This window comes from Neopelma chrysocephalum, unplaced genomic scaffold (genome assembly GCF_003984885.1).
Source record: "Neopelma chrysocephalum unplaced genomic scaffold, ASM398488v2 Primary Assembly neopelma1_43, whole genome shotgun sequence".
Classification (NCBI taxonomy): Eukaryota; Metazoa; Chordata; class Aves; order Passeriformes; family Pipridae; genus Neopelma; species Neopelma chrysocephalum.
Window position 1 is genome coordinate 1,640,627 of NW_020897702.1, and position 19,239 is coordinate 1,659,865.

Consider the following 19,239-nt stretch of genomic DNA (forward strand, 5'->3'; position numbering starts at 1 on the left):
TGAGGGTGTTGAGACATTGGAACAGGTTTCCCAGAGAAGTAGTGAATGTTCCATACCTGGAAGTGTTCAGGGTCAGGTAGGATGGGGCCCTGAGTGACTTGTTCTAGGGGAAGGTTCCCTGTCCATGGCAGGGGGTTTGGAACTAGATGATCTTTAAGGTCCCTTCCAACCCAAAGCATTCTATTATTCTGTGGTTCTATGGTTGATTCTGCTCATGAAGGTGAACAGACTGTCTTCTACTTCAGGCACAAAAAGAAGCATTTAGGAGTGAAAGATGAAGCCAGTCTTTATCCTTTTGGAGGTTTTAAAGGACACATTGGCTATAAAAGCTGAGATATCAATTCAAAAAGGAGGCATGGGCAAAGGCAGAAATTGACTGTCATCTCAGGAAGTGAACAGCAAATCCACTGCATATTGGAATGAGGGAAACTTTCTCATGTTACCTTAGTATAAGCAGATTAGGCATATTTTTGCTTTTATTTTTTCTGCCTACATCTTTCATAAACATTTGTGGCTCTGTTGTCTGTTTTGAATAATATGAATAAATGTATGTTTCTGGTTTTGTTTAGCCTGAGCTGAGGGAAGCACAGACATTGCTCTCCCTGACCTGTGGCAGGGCCAGCCCCCGCCCTCAACAGATGATTCGCCTCTCCTGCACCTTGCCCACTGCATCCAGCAGTGCATGTTGCAACAGCAATGTTGGTGCAGTGCCATGTTCTCCATGGCATGCTGTTTGCATCCCCAGTGTCACTGGAGCTCTAGCCTTTGTGGACCTCTGAAACCTAGTGCTAACATCAATGGCAGCTGGGGACTCTGGATGAGATCCTCAGCACTGTGGGTGTCCCAAATTAGAAAGATGTTGAGGAAAGCAATGCTGGTGCAGTGCTGTACCCCTCTTGGCATGCTGTTTCCAGACTCAGTGTCCCTAGAGCTGTAGGTGTTATGGCTCTCTGAACCCTAGCCCTAATGTGAGCTGAAGATGAGGTATCCAACAGCGTTGGTTGTTCAGATTGTAAAGTGTAAATGCAGAAATGCTGGTGCAGTGCCATGCTCTGCTTGGCATGCCTTTTCCAGCCCCAGTGTCCCTGAAACTGTAGTCTTTGTGGTTTCCTGAACCCAAACCCTAACCCTAACAGCAGCTGGGGGCTGAGGATGAGGTCTTCAGCAGCATTGGTTGTCCAGTTTGGTAATTTGTGGAGGCAGCAATGTTGGTGCAGTGGCATGGTCCCCATGGTATGCCTTTTCCAGCCCCAATGTGCTTGGAGCTGCTGCCTCTGTGGCTTTCTAACAATAACCCTAAGGACAGCTCAGGGCTCACACTGAGGTCCCCAGCATCATGGGTGTCCCAGATTAGAAATGTGTGGAGTGACCAATGCTAGTACAGTACTAGACCCAGGGTTCTTGAAGCTGTGGGCTTTGTGGCTCTCTGAAGCCTAACCCTAATGGCAGCTGGCGGCTGTGGCTGAGGTTGCCAGCTCCCATGGGTGGTCTATTTTGCAAAGTTTGTACTCTACGACTGGTAAGCATGCCAAGTCGAGCAACGCACTGTGCCAGCATTGCTTTGTCCGCACCTTTTTAATCTGGGTCTCCCATCTTCCTGGGTACCTCAGACCCAAAATTCCATTAAGGGTTATGGTTAGGTTTTTACTGTCCCATTCTGAATAAAATGCCTTTATGCGGAGATGGCTTTTTTCTTAGCTGCTTGATGGAATTTTTTTTTCAGACACTTTTTGTTTAGCTTCCCATTAAAAACCTGTTGCTTGTATACTGTCATGTAACAAATTTTAAGGATAAATGGAGCTAATAACTTAAAGGCACTGCCTTATATCTCTTGGTCTTTACTTTATCCTCTGTTCTGCTATATTTTATGCTAAACTATTATTGCAAGGATTCACTGCATCCAGAAGCAGCAATTATCTAACATTTGGAAAGGTTATTTTAGGTAAGGGGGGAATGCTTGCTTCGTATCTTTGTATATTCACCAAGTCATTAGTGCTTGTGCAAGCATTTTGCAGAAGCAGCCAGATGGGCAAATACCTTAAAGTGCTTTATTTGCCTCAGAAGTTGATGACAGATGACAAGTTGTGGCCAGTGATCGGTTAGCCAAGGAAGCTTTGTCAGACATTTTCTTAGTGAATGTTTCTGAGAAACTGAAAAGCTTTTGAATACAGAAGAACTAGGTTTTGTTCACATCTGGGCTAAGGTAATTAACTGCCTTCCCAAGTAATAAAACTCTACTGATTGAGTCAAACAGAAATAACAATGACCCGTGGTTAACTCTCCCTTTTCCCCTGGGGTCCTTTACTGATGACTCATTTTCAGCAATCCCAGGGACTTTCTCTGGGGCTGGCACCTGTGCCCAGTGATCCCTGGTCCCTTGGAAAGCTCCTGTCAATTTGAAAGTCTCACTCTGTCTGTCCCTTACAGCACACAAAGCACACTCCATGCTTGAAGACAAGCAGACTCACTTCTGCTGTGTCTCTTGTGCCAAATGAAGCCTAAGGACGCTGACCTCCTGCAGCAGCAATTTCTGTTTTCCTTGGGGTCCCACCTGTCCTGGTCTCCTTACAAAAATTTCAAGGAGTTGTGGACAAAGGGAAAAATTCCAAGTACCGTTGTCACACAAGTTTGAAGAACTTCTATAGTGTAACTATAACCCATTTACAGAAAAGTAAAGGAACCATATTTTGTACTCATCTGTTTCATGCTTATTTTTGATAATATCTACTACACATTGAGGACAGAGGCTATAAATTATCTAAACTGTAGAGGATTATAAACAGTTTCAGGGAAAAGAAAGACCTCTGCACCTTAAGAGTAAAAAATTAGCAAGGGAACTTTCATTTCTGTTGATGTATTGTTTTGGTGACAAGAGTTGTCTCATGGGCTGATCTGAATGATGAAGCTGAGATATGAAGGTACTTGCTTCAGTAAATGAATGTAGTTTTAAGCTTTTCATGTGTGTACTTCCTCATGACTGAGACACAAGTTCTAGTAAATCTGATGTAGTGTAAGACTGAGATTTCCAAAGGCATTTCATTCATGTGAACTTCCTTGTCTTTCTTTCTCTTTCTCTCTCTCTCTCTCTCTCTCCTTCTATTCTCTCTTTCTCTCTTTATTTTTGTTAAAGTAATTTTTTTCAGATTGGGTTCCCCCTGTATTTCCAAATATGAAGAACGTTGAGATTTATAGTCCTTCTCAGGATTTTAAGAGATGTAGAAAAACATAGATAAATATTTCTTAGGATTTTTAAATTTTCATTACTTAAAAACTAAAGGAAAAAAAAATCCCCCAAACCCCAGACAAGTTTCATAAGGAAAATTAAGTTTCAGCAGTTTCTGGTAGACATGGGCCAGCTTTTGTAACTCAGCCAGGCTGATTATTGTTTCATGTGGAAATTTGGTAAAACTCTCTTTTTCATGTCATGCTTCACACCTAGATTAACCACAATGGTTTTAGCTGAGTTTAGTTTAGTTTCTGGCTTGTTCAGTTCTAAAGAGCTATAAAAATAAAACAGTATAAGGGCCACAACCTCTACAAAAAGGAAAATGCAACAAGGTCTTGCACTAGCAGCTGTAAAATACTACTGCTGAGTTCAGTCTCGCTTTAGAAAAATTCCCTAAAATTTTCAAGTCTGTACTTATTAAAAAGTAAATAACTGTAAATCTTCTATTCATTGTGCTTGCTGCTCCTGTATGCAAGTAAGGTGTACATATACATTTGCACACACATATATGAGCACACACATATATATTATATATATATAAATGTACATACATATACGTGAGCGTGTGTATATATATATAAATGTGTTTGTAATGCTACTTGAATAAATTGACAAAACTCTGATTAAAACTTGAAAACTGGCTTTAGAAGTTCATGCTAGTTATTGATGATTCAGCTTACACAGAACAAATGGCCAGGAGATGTACCTACAGAACAGATTTAGGGATTGGAAAAGAGTTTGTGTGATTAACACCTATAAAGTGCCATGACACTTTAACAGAATTCATACTTTGAACAATTGAGCAGCCATCTGTTTAGCCTTTTCAACTATCACTTGGGCTACTTAGGGACCAGTGATACATATGCACAGAGAAAAAACAGTGCTGAGAAATATGTTCCAAGTTCTCAAGTTCTCTGATGGCTTCCTCTCAAATGCACATTGTTTTGTTATGATTCTGGGTTGATGCTGAGTTTTCATGAAAACTAGCTCTCTTAGTTCTAATGGAATTTCTTTTCAGATGAGGTTTTCAGTGGATTTATACCACAGTGTGCAGTCTTACCCAGCATATAATAAATTATATAAAAAGTATATAAAAAAATATGTACTAAATGGCCCGTTCTGCTGATGATACACATGTATAGTCTACTAAGACTGTGGAACCAACTAGAAAGTAAAACTGAGCTGATCGGAAGCATCCATATATCATATAGTAAACTATGATGTTGTCTATGTTGGCTAAAAAGTTCTCTGAGATAAATCTGAAATGGGAAGCTTTTGCTATTGCCATAAAGCAATGCACAGGAGCAACAACCACAAAGCAGGACATTGTTGCTGTAGATGCTATACAAGAGAATGAAAAGCTCATGACTGAGTTCTGAAAAAGTCAGAGGTAATAGTAAAATGAAAATTTTATTCATATTTAAGTAGAAGTCTTAGTAGAAGCTGCTGAGATTTCAGCTTACAATGTAACAGTTTTCTCACTATTTCTTTTTCTCACATACAACTGCTTCTACCCATCCCTTTCCTGCCCCGTTCTCCTGTTACATTTGCCAAGACAGGGTTCTACTTTTAGAAGGTATGAACTTGCATCTCTTAACAGTTTTCTTTTTTGCACTACTTATTGATTTCATATATATACTTAGAGATAAAGTTTGGAAAGGTGAGAAGAGAACTTCACTCCATCAGTGCATAAATCAAAAATTATATTAGTTCTTACCTGCATGCAAAAGAGAGGAAAATCACTAAGCTGCTAGGAAAAATAAAAAAGGTTATTTTTAAGTAAGCACTGGGAAATAATTTGCAAAAGGAGAAATGATCAATGTGTGCTTACATGTCAACACTCTGTTGGGATGGGTAGCTAACTTTCAATTCTGGAACTTGGGTTTGTTCCCAAATTTTCAGAAGGCTGGGTTTTTTTATTATAATGGGGACTGCATAATTTATTGCGTTAGAATGATATTGTAGAGTAAGGGACAAGTATAAGGGGGATTGAGTGAAGGTTGCCTAGATTTTCCTTATTTTTGCTACTTGATTTTGCAGGCTTATTTAGATTATTTTAATACAGCTTTTGCTTAGTTATATCAACGTTTGAATCTTTTTAAAGGCATGAGAAAAACATGGTGTTACAGTTCACAGCATGTCTGTTTTCCATTTCAGTAAGCTACACAAAAGTTCTTGTCTCTTCTAGCTGATATCAGTAAAGACAGTGATGTTTTAGGAAACTTGGAGATCAGATGAAGAATTATCTCTTGCCAAAACACCTGGCTTTGATGGAGTCCCAGCAGGCTTATGTAAAGATTTTTCACAGTTGATTTTAGATCTGATAGGGAATAAGTTCAGTAACTCTAGAGAAAGTGGCTGTTTGCCATGCAAGAATTTAGCATTTAAACTAAATCTAATAAATGCCCAGAATGTGATGCTTATTTCCTGATTTCACTAAGTAATGCAGATGTAAAGATTTTTATCAAGGATACTGGCCACTAGTCTTCAAGACACTATCAGAAAATCAATTCACCAAGACGAGATTGGTTATGTTTACCCCAGACGTGTTCTGTAATATCAGACACTTAATTAATATACGCCAGGTCTCCTGTAGATTTAATCTCCTCTCTGTCTGTGCCTCGTCTCCACTGATGCTGAAGAAATATTTGACAGTGAATTTCTATTTATAACTTTATACTCCTTTTCTGTTTCAGAGCCATGTTTTATTACCTGCAGGGTTTGTAATCTGACTCTATAACCAAGAACCAAGCTATTGTATCCAAGACTAGTCTGGCTTTTCGATAACCCCATTGCATAATCTCTTCCCTGGCCTTCTTTTGTAAAACTTGCCTCAGCACTTAGAACAACTGACCTTAAGTTGAGGGCTATGGCTTCTTCATTTACTTTTTTCTTAACATTAAAAAAATTTATTTTTTGTTGCTTATTCTAAAGACTCGAAAGTCTAAAATAGAGAAGTATATACTTTAAAAAAATTTAATTGCCTATCAGGCAGGAGAGCCATGGAGCAGCTGACATATCCCACAGATCATTTTTCTGTATGCTTAAAAATGTCATAAAGTCATTTATGCACAGCTCTCAAGAGTATCTGATTCTAAATGAAGTTTTAATTAGTCATATGCCTTGCTGGATTCTATATTAACTCAGGAAACACACCTGGGTGCTATTATGGAAACATAATTATGACTTCTACCCAATGTGTAAATCCATTACAAAACCCCAATCTCAGCAATATTTTAGAAAAGGGCCAATGAGAGTTCTGGAAGTATGACAAAGTCATGTAGATGCATTAGTAGATATTAACAACACAAGTAGTACTATATAAGATGTTTAGTTCAGATTATATCAACAGGAAGGGGTGTATTCTTGTCAAGCATTTAGAAAATGAAAATTGTTAATTCATAGCATGATCTGTTTTCTTTAGATAGAAGAGAGAGAAAAAAGTTGTAATGAAAATGTGATAAGAAATAACTGATAAACACAGGTGAACATTCAGTATTTTTACACCCATTATCAAGATACAGAAATAAGAGTACGTTCAATGAAGTTGCAAGACAGTGCATACCAAACAGACATGAAAAGCTATTTCCTCTTGCTGTACAATCAGCAGCTATTTTACAAGATGGGAAATACCTGGAAAACCTGCAACAACTTTGTAAGTAGAGTTTGCAAATCCTCTCAAATAGAGTAGAAAGCTTTTAAAGAAATATCTGAAATTCTCCAGGAAATAAAGGTTGAAGGCATAATATTTCTATATAGAATCATAGAATCAACCAGTTTGGAAAAGACCTTCGAGATCTGCTTTAAAGCCAGATACAACTTTCAAGTGGTAGAAATAAAAGTCACTAGTAAGCCATAATATGGCTGGTTCCCAAAACATTTCTTCTGTCTTTTTTGACTGTTATGGCCATACCACTGACACAACCTGCAGGTTAATTTCCTTATAATCTTTCTAAGCCCCACCTGGGTTGAGCAAACCAACGGAAACTCAGTAAGTCAAGGAATGTGGTAAAATCATAGTCACACAATTGACTACAGTGTTAGAGATTTTACTAGGATTCTACAAGAATTGACTATCAAGAATTTAAGTATTACACTTACTTTAGAAGATATTATCATATGTATCTGAAACTGTATAAAAGGCATCCTATAGCTATTAGGTGGTGTTATTAGCAATCTATTAATTCTATATTATTTGCATAATTTCTTCTTTCCAAACCTAACGAAAGTATTCTGTGATTGATTCTCTCCACATTGTCATCAGATGATGACAGTTCAGCATTACCTAGCTCTGAAATATTTTGTTCATAGAATACCCTCCTGCCTTTTGTACACTGTTTATTTAATTGTGTTTTGATTTACCTAAAAAGGAAAGATTGCAAACTGATTAAGCCACTTGGCACATCATAATTAGAGATCAGGGCTCACTGCTGTTGAATCTGGTGTCACTGTAAAACAGAATACAGTTGCCTATTAATTGGAAAATCTTGCAGGAAGTCCTCTACACCTGTTCACTGTAGCATTTACTAGTTTCCAAATTGTTTATAACAGTATTCTAAGGAATTGTATTTGATGCTGTAAACCCCTCAGAAACCAAAAATTCTGGTTGTTCTGGAGATTGCTTTTTCTACCTGTCTGATTTCAGTATAGTTGCAACTCATTTTGCATGAGAAGTGACTGTTGGTGCATGAGAGTTTCTGACGAGGATTCTTTGATCTCAGACTTTTATCCCATCTTTTAATCCCATTGTGTCTTAGTTTGTTTACTTTGTTGGCTTGACAGCAGAATTTGCATACCTCTCCATAATTTCCTGAGTCAGTGAGATTTCATGCTACTGTTTTTGTCTGAACAAGCAGCACCCATACATGACATTCAAACCCAAACTGTTGTCTTAGCCAAGACCATTCCTTTGTAAGATACTAAACAGGCAGCTCTAGCGGTGCATAATTAGTGCATCACCTCATTGGCTTTTGCAGAATGGCAGGTTGGAGTAATTTACTGACAGCATAAGTAACTGATTATTTGACAATTCATTTTAGAAATTGTGAAAAGAGGAAAAGATTCATCGTGTAAGTGCAGGCGTTAATTGAGATGAGGAATTTAGAAGGTTCAGCTTGCTTCTAATCAATAGGCATTCTTCCAGGGAAACAAAATAGTTGTGAACATAAGAAAAATGGTTAAAAATGAGGAAAATATTTATTAGAATTCTAGTAATTCTTTGTCTGAAACATTCTACCCCAAAAAATGTTGGGGATAAACACTATAAAGAGACTTTGAGACTGTAAAGAGATTTCATGCCACATAAGTACAAGAAAGTTTTGTCTAAAATATAAAAATATTTCCAATACAAGACATACACAGGTACCTGTTATTGTTTAGAAAATTGCAAAAGTGACTGTTCATGTTAGGCAATGAGGAGTCAGCTGGAAAGGAGGCTTAGCTAAGAGTAAAGTCAAACAAATTTCCTACATCTGTGTTTTCCATGGAAGGTGCTATTCAAAGGGCACTCCTATGGGAAACCAGACGTTGGCCTTAAGAGAGACTGCAGTCTCTCAGGAGGAAGTTATAAAGCAACTTGAGAAAGACAAATGCAGTGAATTACCGGGAGCAGATGGTATTAATCTGAGGAGTCTGAAAGAAATAAACTGTGAAATAGGGGAGATACTGATGAGGTCTTTCCATGTACGGTGATTGTTACTGAAGGCTTCAAAGTCATTAGATTCAATTAATTTGATTTTTTTTTCCCTCAGCAGAGGAGGGTTTGTTTCAGAATCTACTGCCTGGATCAACTTCCTTGTGGTTTCTGGACGGGGAGGATCATCGGGTGCAGGATGTGAGGAAGGCTAATTCAGTTAGCTTAGACTAGTGTGGCTGCTTCAGAGGAAAACCTTCAGAGCTTAAACTTTCAGGTGGACAAAGGAAATGGGGAAAAACTGATTCCCAAATTAAGTCATGGGAAAAGATTTCTACTGAACGGCTGTTTGCTAATGTCAAGATGTTGGTAGTGAATAGGGAGTTGAATAAATCTGCAGAAGATATGCAATTGTGGGAAATGGGAAATATTCTAAGCAGGTTTGCATAAGTATATGTGGGCTGAGAAACAAAATGTCAGATAAGGTAAAATCAAATAAATGGTTAAAGAGTAGATCCAATCTAAATAACATATCTCCTTATAGAGCAATATTTGGTGAATTCATAAAAGACCCTATGCAGGAAAAAGGCGAAATGTCAGTGAAGGCTGAAAAATCTATTGCGGATAAGAAGCTTGCAGTAACTTCTTGTGTGGAACACATTAGGTGAACAACACACAGTGTTATGCAGCAAATGAGGATGAGAAATGGAAAGGTAGAGGTTTTATTCTGACAGATATTTGCACAGAAGTTTTCTTTAAGCAGGAAAGCCATAGGAGTGAAAAGTCTCAGAAATTATTTTCACTGAATCGTAACAATGGCAAAATAGTGATAAACATTATATTTATAAATTATATCAATGTGGATATTTTCTTTACATGTTCAGCTCTGACACTAAAAGGAATGCTTCACCCAGAGGGTGGTTGAGTGCTGGAACAGGCTCTCCAGGGAAGTGGTCACAGCATCAAGCCTGTCTGTGTTCAAGGGTTAGAATGATACTCTCGGGCACATGGTGTGACTATTGGGGATGATCTTGTGCAGGGCTAGGAGTTGGACTTGATGATCCCTGTGGGTTCCTTCCAACTTGGCATATTCTGTGATTCTGTGATAAGTGTCCTTTTGTTGTGCATGACTTCTTAATGATTTTTGGGGTTTCTTTTCTACTTTAAGAGCAGAAATTAAGAAGAGAAAGGAATGTGGCTATTGAGACAAAAATGAAGTGAATATCTGGAAAAAAAATAAATTGAAAAAAGCAGAATCCATGGGGATTCTCCTGAAGTGTATTCCTAATTCACATAGCATAGACAAGAGGTGCTTCAGTAGGAGATGGAGAAGGTACTAGGCCAATGGCTTTTATGGAGCTCAGAAGAGAGTTTGCAGACAAGTTCAGACAGCTCCCAAACAAGAAAATGTGGAAGTCAAACAACTACCTAAGGAGAGTTGCAGCAGCAAAACATGATGATGTGATGAAGGACAAAGTTAATGGACAGTATTGATGTGTAGAAGAATGGCAGGGACAACCAGAAAAAAGATAGGTGACAAAGGAAAAAAGGAATCCAGCCACATCAGCAAAAGAAGATAGAATAGCCTATGTAGCCTGAGATTGTGTAAAGAATGCCACAGAATACTATTTATGTAATTGTAGCATCAGTAGAGGTGAAAAGACAGAATGATCTGAGGACAGACAAAAATCCATTAGAGAAGAAATTTTCTCAAACATAGAAATCAGAAGTTTTTATGAGCCAAATGGCAAGTTGCTACTGTGAGATATTAAGCTTGCACTAAATAGATGCAGAGAAAAAAGGAGGTGTGATAGCACACGAGGCTGGAAAGGATTCTGAAAGGAGATCTATAGTTCAGCCTTCAAATGAGTGTAGATGGTACTCCAAAATTCACACTGAAATAGATAAAAAATAATTACGTGGGTTGGCAAAATTACTCAAAGGAATGAATATTCCATGGATCCTCTGAAGAGTCCTCATTTGATAGAGAAGCACAACCAAAGTTTGACAAAGTTAAGAGGACAGTATCTGGGTTTAAATGTTTATAGAATTTTGGGGTATTGAGTGTTGAGAAGAATTCACAGAGGGAAAATATTTTACATTTCTATGTACTCCCCTCAAACAACCAGTTTCAGGCTTTTGGAACTCATACTAGGACAACCAGTAGGGACATGTCTAAACTTGGAAACAGAAAAGCAAACTCAACAAATACTTTTATAATCTTCATGTTTGGATTTAATATACACAAATATGAAAATCCAGCAAAGGGGGGGGAGTATAAATAACCCCTAGCTTCACAGGTGCAAGCAAATTTCAGAGGGACAAGAGAAAAATGTTAGAATAGCTACATTGCCTAGATTATGTTGAAGAGTACTTACCATTCAGAAAGACACATGTAAAAGTGAAGTTAGAAAGGCAGACTGTAATTGAGGATGTGGTAGATAATGGCAGTATAACAAATGACAGCATGGACAAAGATTGAATCAAAATTATGCCAGTCAAAAAAGGATATTTTTTGGGTGCTACCAAGACTCTAGTAGGCATCCTGTAAGTGGTCCCAAAGTCTTCACTGCCTTTGATCAAAGATGACAAAAATGGCACAAGTCCTTTCTATTTTCACTTGGCTTGCCATTCTATTCCCCTTTTCTCCTAGAGCACTTCCCCATTAGCTTTATTGAGGAGTTTCTTGCTAGTTACTCCTGTGAGACCATTGGGAATCCTGCTGGCCATAAGGACCTTGATTTTTGATAGAGATCTCTTGGCTGTGTGCTTGAAATTTCTGTTTCTTATGTTACTCAGTTTGTGAGCTTTTCAAAGCAGTCCTTATTTGTATGCGACCTGGCACAGGAGGATGTTGCCCTGTAACTTTTAGGTATGAGGATCTCTGGGCTGTTCAGAAATGCTTGTAACTTGTATAAGCTCATACAGCAAATCCTAGATTGGGAGTTTCTGGACTCCATTCCTGCGTGCAGTCCAACAGCATACCACAAAACTGAAAGGAAAAAAATAAAGTGATGATAGGTACTTCCTTGTGGCTTCAGAGATGATGTGCAACCAACGATGTGAACAGCTTAATTTTGTTAGTTCCCGAAATCTTTATCACAGAGCTAGAGATGGTGAAACATTTGAAATGCTGCATCCTGCTCCTTTTAATAAGACTTTCTAAATTATTTTGGGTCATGTCCATGCTATAAAAAGGCTTTCCTTCTTGAAACTCTACAACTGCTGTTCTGACTGATTTATCTCTTTTGTTCTATTTTAGCAGAATTGTCAAGAAACTCCCATAAACCTGCATTTGTATGATGTCAGCATCTTCTGCAACAGATTAATAAAATACATCTGATTGGATTTTGTTATACATTTTTACTTGATTAGTGGATTTATATGATCTTTTGACCCAACAGCTGTGAGGTTAGGGAAAGGAGGAAATAGAGCCATACTTCCCTTGCTCCAATGGGACTGTAGAGATAGCTTGCTGAATCAACCAGCAGGATGCTCAGTTTTTTAACTAATTCAACTTGCTTACAGTCTCACTCTGAAGGTGCACCACTTTTATCCATATACATACTGTATCTGCAGAAAGAGGGAGGCCTAGTTTTTGATAGGAGAAATCTGTTTAATCAGGATATTTATTTCTCGGTGCAAATCCAGCTGCTCTTATTTTCTGTGCTTGCACTCTACCTATGGGGAAGCACCAGCTCAACAGGTCATGAACCTTCTCTTACCCCCATGTATAACAATGAAGCTTGGTTAACTATAAACTGTTTCAAGGTTAATCAAGTAAATCTGTGAACAATTTTGTGGCAAGTGGCTGATACTGCTCAGGAATTGTAAAATTTTGATCTGATCAATAGTATCTGAAGTCTGTAGATTTTTAGGCTAATCTCTATGTGTCTAGTTACCTTATCTGGGCATTTTAATCAAGTTCTAATGCAGATGTTAGGCTGGACATTCTTTTACCTGGTTACCATCAAGAAGTTAACATAAAATGTGGGAGTCTGTTAGGAATGTGAAATGCAACTCCTTCTGCAGTGAATGGGGATATTTCCAGAAGAGACATTTCTTATGTGGAGGTTAAAACTGCCTCTTCTACACTCAGCTCAGACATAAATAATCAGTTTAATGTGAATATGTACTGTCATGTGGTCAAACTTTGAGTGAGAGCAGATTTACACAGAGAAATCAAAAGGAAAAGGCAGGAGCTGTCTCTTGCTGGATTTTGTGACAGTAAGTGGCCACACAATGGAGAGCTGCCAGCTCTAATCTCTGGTCTTTTCTCCATTCTCAGAAAGTCCTCTACCATTTTTTAAATATTGGTTTCCAAGGTACATTCTGCATCAGTCAAATATGAATTAATTTTTCCTTTATTACAAGGAACATATGTAAACAATCCATATTCTAAGGAGTTTAAATGCCTCACTGAACTATATTTAGTATCAAGATTTAGAAAGTTGAAACCCATACATTAGTTGTTAGAAGACAAAGGTATTTGGATGGTTAAGATGGGTAGACATCTTACCTCTATAAATATTGTAAGATACACATGTAAGGAAGAACAGGGAGGTGCACTTCAGATATACAAAAAGACACATAAAGAGGAAAAGAACATAGTAGAAAACTGTGACTGCTGAGAAAGATTTTGACCAGGGCATTTAGCTGAGAAGTAAGCTCCTGAGAAAAATATCTTCTGAACAAATAAAACCAGGGCAGACAAAGGGCTGCAGCAAGTTCAGAACTATGTGCTGAGATATAGTGGTTATAATTGCATGGGTTTTCTTATTTGTTTTTCTTTCTCACAGCTCTTGAAGTGAGGAGCATGAGCTGATTCTGGTAGGGGCAAGGACTCAACATTGTCTTCTGCATGTCACTGGCAGTGCTATTGACTCTGTAACACCAAGGGAGCATAGGGATAGGAGGCCCGTGATAGGATGGCAACACTTCCTTCTCTGAGCTGCACAGGGCTCCATGGCTCTGATGCAAGCAATGCAGGCAGGGAAGAACCACCACTGAGAGAGAAGCTATGGGAGTGAAGATATTCAGATGTCCCTGCATTAGCTGCAGAGACATATCTTGGGAACCCATGGGAAACTCATTTGAAAGCTTCCTGGCCATCTTTCTTTAGTGTGTCTGTTACACAGCATTTGGGAAGTCTCTGTCCTGCTCCTGTAGGAGCACCTGAGAGTGTCCTGGCAGTCTCGGCAAGCAGTGGTGGGAAAGGCAGGCTGTTCAGGAGTGCTGCTTTCCTTGGCGCAGGGCTCGTTTTTCAAACCAAGATCACAGAGGGAGCTACGGTCTCTGCCAGCAGCCCTGCACAACACAACTAGCAGGTGCTCTCAACAAGCTCCTCAGCGCTTGCCAGCTGTTTGTCACAGATTGTCGCAGATACGGCAGCTGGCGCCTGCCCTACCTGCCCTGCCTCCAGCCAACTGGGTGTCCCAGGGATGGAAAGTTGTGAGAGGATGGCTGGGAGCAGAGCAGTGGACATATCCCACAATGGGCAGAAATGCGAGGGTGGTTGAAAGGCAGCAGGGGGTGCTGATCAGAGTCACTGCAAAAAGAATGACAAAAAAAATGGGAAATAATAGGGCAAGAATGGGACTGATAATATTGCAATATGGTTTTATGTTTGCTTAACTTTTTAATTGCTCATGAGTAAAAACTTTTTGTGTTTGTGGAGGAAAGAGCTGGAGATCTACAAGACAGCTCTCTGCAAAGGGGCTTGTGCATGGGGCTAATGGGGACAAGGGGCTGTCATGGGCTGCAATGTGTTATGCACAGTAGGAATGGCAATAGGTCGTGTCTTCTGAAAATAATTTTGGAGAAGGAGATCTAATTTATGCACTTGGGTACCCTGATGTGATGCCGCTCATTGTGATATCTGAACACTTTTCAGCTGTCTTCACTTCTGGGACTGAGACATTCACAAATAAAGTGAGACAAGTGGAAGTTGGAGAGGGTTTGCTAGGGAAGACTTTCCAAAATTAGATTCTTCCCCTGCCTCACAGCTTACCCCACCCTCGTGCATTTTTGTATGGTTTTCACTCTAAATTTAAACATGCACCAGACAAAAGAAGCAATGGGATCTCAGGGTCAAAGGGTGAACTCTTCTTGTTGTAACATCTGTTCTTGATTGTACAGGGATGCTACATGGGTGTAAGGAAGAGAAATCAAATAAAGTACTTAAAAATGATCATGAAATACTGGAGAAAATAATTTCTTGTTCCTGCCAATTCTCCTTCCCTCTACCCCTGCTCTTTTGGAAATCCTTAGTCACATTTTTGACTGAAGCATAAGAAGAGGATTTGAGGAGACTGTGACTAAATGCAAATTGGCAAAAGAGGCGAAAAGGGATTTTAGCAAAAGAAAAAGAGTTCCCATTTTTAATAGAAAAAAACAAGCTTCTCTCTTCAGAATATTTCCTATTGCATCCAACTGAGGAGATGGCATACGTTTTACATAATGAGTTGCAGATTTATTAATATGGAAAGCAAAATAAATGAACCAGACTCATTTTTTGTGGCTCTAGGTGGTGTTAGTCCTCACAGTAGTCTCTTTGATTTTCATGCTCAGCCTGTGCCTTGCCACCCAAACCTCTGAACCCTTTGCTGAGGTGCTGGACTGTCATAACAGGGAAGCCTTCAATACTAATATCACCAGTTCATTCACTGCTACTGAATGTCAAGAGTCCCTTTTAGCCCAAACCACTGAATTCTAGAGTGAAGGCAGAGCTGGTCTATAAGACTAGTTCAAAAACCTTGTCTCTGGGAAAGCTAAGATTAATGTAAAAAGATATTCAGCACAGCAGCCAGTGATTAGATGGCAAAATAGTGAGTTATCTGCAATTTGATTGCGAGGAGAAAATCCAGCAAATGACTCTCTGACACTGTCAGGTGTTTTGACATCCAATACTTGCTTGTTATAGGGTTGGTTAAAGGGCAGGACGCAATTTCACAGTCCTTGTTCATAGGACATCATAATCTCATACTTTGCCATTGACTTCACTGGGACTAGACCAACCTGTTTAAAGGCTTGTTTCCACTACAAATTTTCGCTTTGCTTTTCAAGTGTACAATCTTCACATGCAAGAGCCTTATCCCAAGTACTTGATGTTTTAATTCAGACTGGCTGGCTCATCTTAGTCTACGAGCTATGCCAGAATGAGCAGACTTCTCTTTTGCCAAATCGACCACTCTCTGAATTAATCCTGTGATTGTTATTATAATTTTTTTACAACTGAAGATTTTATTTAATTGAAAAGAAATTCCAGTAAGACTAACTGGCGGTTACCTCCAACACAGTTGAATAGGTAAGAAAGACTTAGGATAAGTTCCCTGTACTTCATTTGTTGTCTGTTTGAGGGTGTTAAACTCTCTGACCCAGTCTGTCTGATCGGACACCAGTGACTGGGCCAGTTCATGCTGCCCAGGTACTTGATGTCCAAGGGGAAACCAGTGATGAATGGCATCCCTCAGGAGTCTCTATTGGGACTGATGCTGTTTAACATATTTGTTGGTGACATGGACAGTGGGATTGAGTGCACCCTCAGTGAGTTTGCCAAGTTTACCAAGCTCTGTGGTGTGGTGTGGTTGACATGCTGGAGGGAAGGGATGGCATCCAGAGTGGCCTTGACAGGCTCTAGAGGTGGGCCTGTGCAAACCTCATGAGGTTCAACAAGGCCAGTCACAAGGTCCTGCACATGGGTCAGGGTAATCCCAAGCACAAATACAGGCTGGGCGGAAAAGGGATTGTGAACAGCCCTGAGGAGGAAGACATGGAGGTGTTAGTGGATGAAAAGTTGGTTGTGACCTGGCTATGTCTGCTCCCAGCCCAGAAAACTGGCTGTACCCTGGGCTGCACCATAAAAATTGTGACCAGCAGGCCGAGGGAGGTAATTCTCCCCCTCTACTCTGTTCTTATGACACTCCACATGGAGTACTGTGTCTAGCTCTGGGGCACCCAATATACAAAGGACTCCTGTTGGAGTGACTCCAAAGGAGGGGCACGAAAATGATTGAGTGGCTGGAGCACCTTTTCCATGAAGACAGGCTGAGTCAGTTGGGGTTGTTCAGCCTGGAGAAGAGAAGGCTTTGGGAAGACATAACAGCGGCCTTCCAGTACCTAAAGGGAGATTACAAGAAGGCTGGAAAGGGACAGAATCACAGAATCACAGAATATGCCATGTTGGAAGAGACCCACAAGGATCATCAAATCCAGCTCCTGGCCCTGCACAGGACCATCCCCAAGAGTCACACTATAAACCTGAGAGTACTGTCCAAACACTTCTTGAACTCTGTCAGGCTTGGTGCTGTGACCCTTCCCTGGGGAGCCTGTTCCAGTACCCAGCACCCCCTGGGCAACGAACCTTTTTCTAATATCTAACCTAAACCTCCCCAAAACAACTTCAGGCCATTCCCTTGGGTTCTATCACTCCTTTGGACACTCTCTAACAGCTTAATATCTTTCCTATGTTGCGGTTCCCAAACCTGCACACAATATTCAAAGTGAGGCCACACCAGTGCAGAGCAGAGTGGGACAATCACCTCCCTCAACCAGCTGGCAATGCTTTGCCTGATGCCCTCCAGACACCTTTGGCCCTCCTGGCTGCCAGGGCACTGCTGACTCATATTCAACTTGCCATCGACCAGGACCACCAGGTCCCTTTCCACAGCACTGCTTTCCAGTATCTCATTCCCCAGTCTGTACATATGTCCAGGGTTGTCCCATCCCGGGTGCAGAATCCAGCACTTCCCCTTGTTGAACTTCACATGATTGGAGATTGCCCAGTCCTCCAATTTGCTGAGGTCTCTCTGCAAGGCCTTCCTGCCTTCAAGGGAGTTGACACCTCCTCAAGCTTTGTGTCATCTGTAAACTTGCTTAGTATCCCTTCCAGTCCTGCATCCAAGTAATTTGTGAAGATGTTGCAGAGCACAGGGCCTAAGATGGAGCCCTGCAGAACCCCACTGGTGACAGGTTGCCAGTCTGATATTACCCCATTCATTTGACAAGGTGTTATAGTTTATAATCTGAGGGGAATTTTTTCCTTCCCTGCCCCCCCCCCGTAAGAGAGACAGGAGCACGAAACAGGGAAGGGGGAGAAGGCGATTAGCATAACATTAGATTTAGCCAGCCTGACTGCATTCCTGGCTAATGGGTGATTGGAGAAGCTGGCTCTGCTCGGAGGGGAGAGGGGCAGTGTTGCGGGACGCTCCGGGGAGGACGGAGGCAGGGTCTGGGTGCAGGGCTTTGGCTGGAGAGAAGGCCTGGAGGCTTGCTGCCTGGCTGCCTGCCCTGGCTGGCCCGGACTGCTGACCTTTGGCTCGGCTTGAGGAGCTTCTTGCGACGCTACCACCTGGAAAACCACAGTGAGTTCTCCCATTCTCCTTTCGGCTACTCCCGTGACCTGGGACCGGCCCCAGGCCCCTTTCTTCCCCGTGGAGGCTGCCGTGACTCGGCAGCGCCCCCTACTGACCACACCAGCGAACTGCAGGCTCTGCGCCTCTGCGATCCAACAGCGCCCCCTGCAGGCCACGATTAGGACTGCGCTAATAGGACAGAGAAGTATTTGCCAGACTTTTGTTTTTTTCCTAGGACTACTGCATAGTCTTGTTGTGTTCTGTTACTGTTGTTTCTAACTGTTTTGCTAACATACATATATCTTTTAATAAAGGGTTGTTATCTCCTCTGTTTTTCCACACTTTCCTCGAGTAAAGCCCCATAAATTTTAAAACCCACAATTGCAGAGAGAGAGGAGTCTTGTTTCGTCCCATAACTCATTCTCTTTAGCAAACCTTCCAGTCTCTTCAGACTGAGACACAAGGGTATGTGGCGATAGGACAAGGGGTAATGGCTTTAAACTGAATGAGGGTAGATTTAGATTAGCTCTTAGGAACAAAATCTTTTGCTGTAATATTGGTGGGCACTGGAACAAGTTGCCCAGAGAAGTTGTGGATACCCTGTATCTGTAAGTGTTCAAGGCCAGGTTGGATGGGGCTTTGAGTGAAAGGTGTCCCTGCCCCATGGCATGGGGATTGGAACTAGATGATTTTAAGGTCCCTCATGATGCACATCACCTGTAACTCCGTGATTCTTTGTTTCGCACTTGAACTGCAGCATTCAGGCTTAATGACTTTCAGAATAAAAAGGACTTACTTGTCCTACAGGCCAGCTGTTTTCTTCAAGGTTTTGACCTGGTCCAGTGCAAGAAATTACACATCTTCCCCATACTACATGATGTCATACAGGTGACATAGTGACAGTCCTTTTGTTGCCTCTGTACAGCCCTTCAGAGCAGCACACACTATATATGCCTTTTATATAACAAAGAACTCCTTTCTACTTTCCCCCACCTCTTTAAGAGAAGTAGAGACCTTGGGTCCTAGAA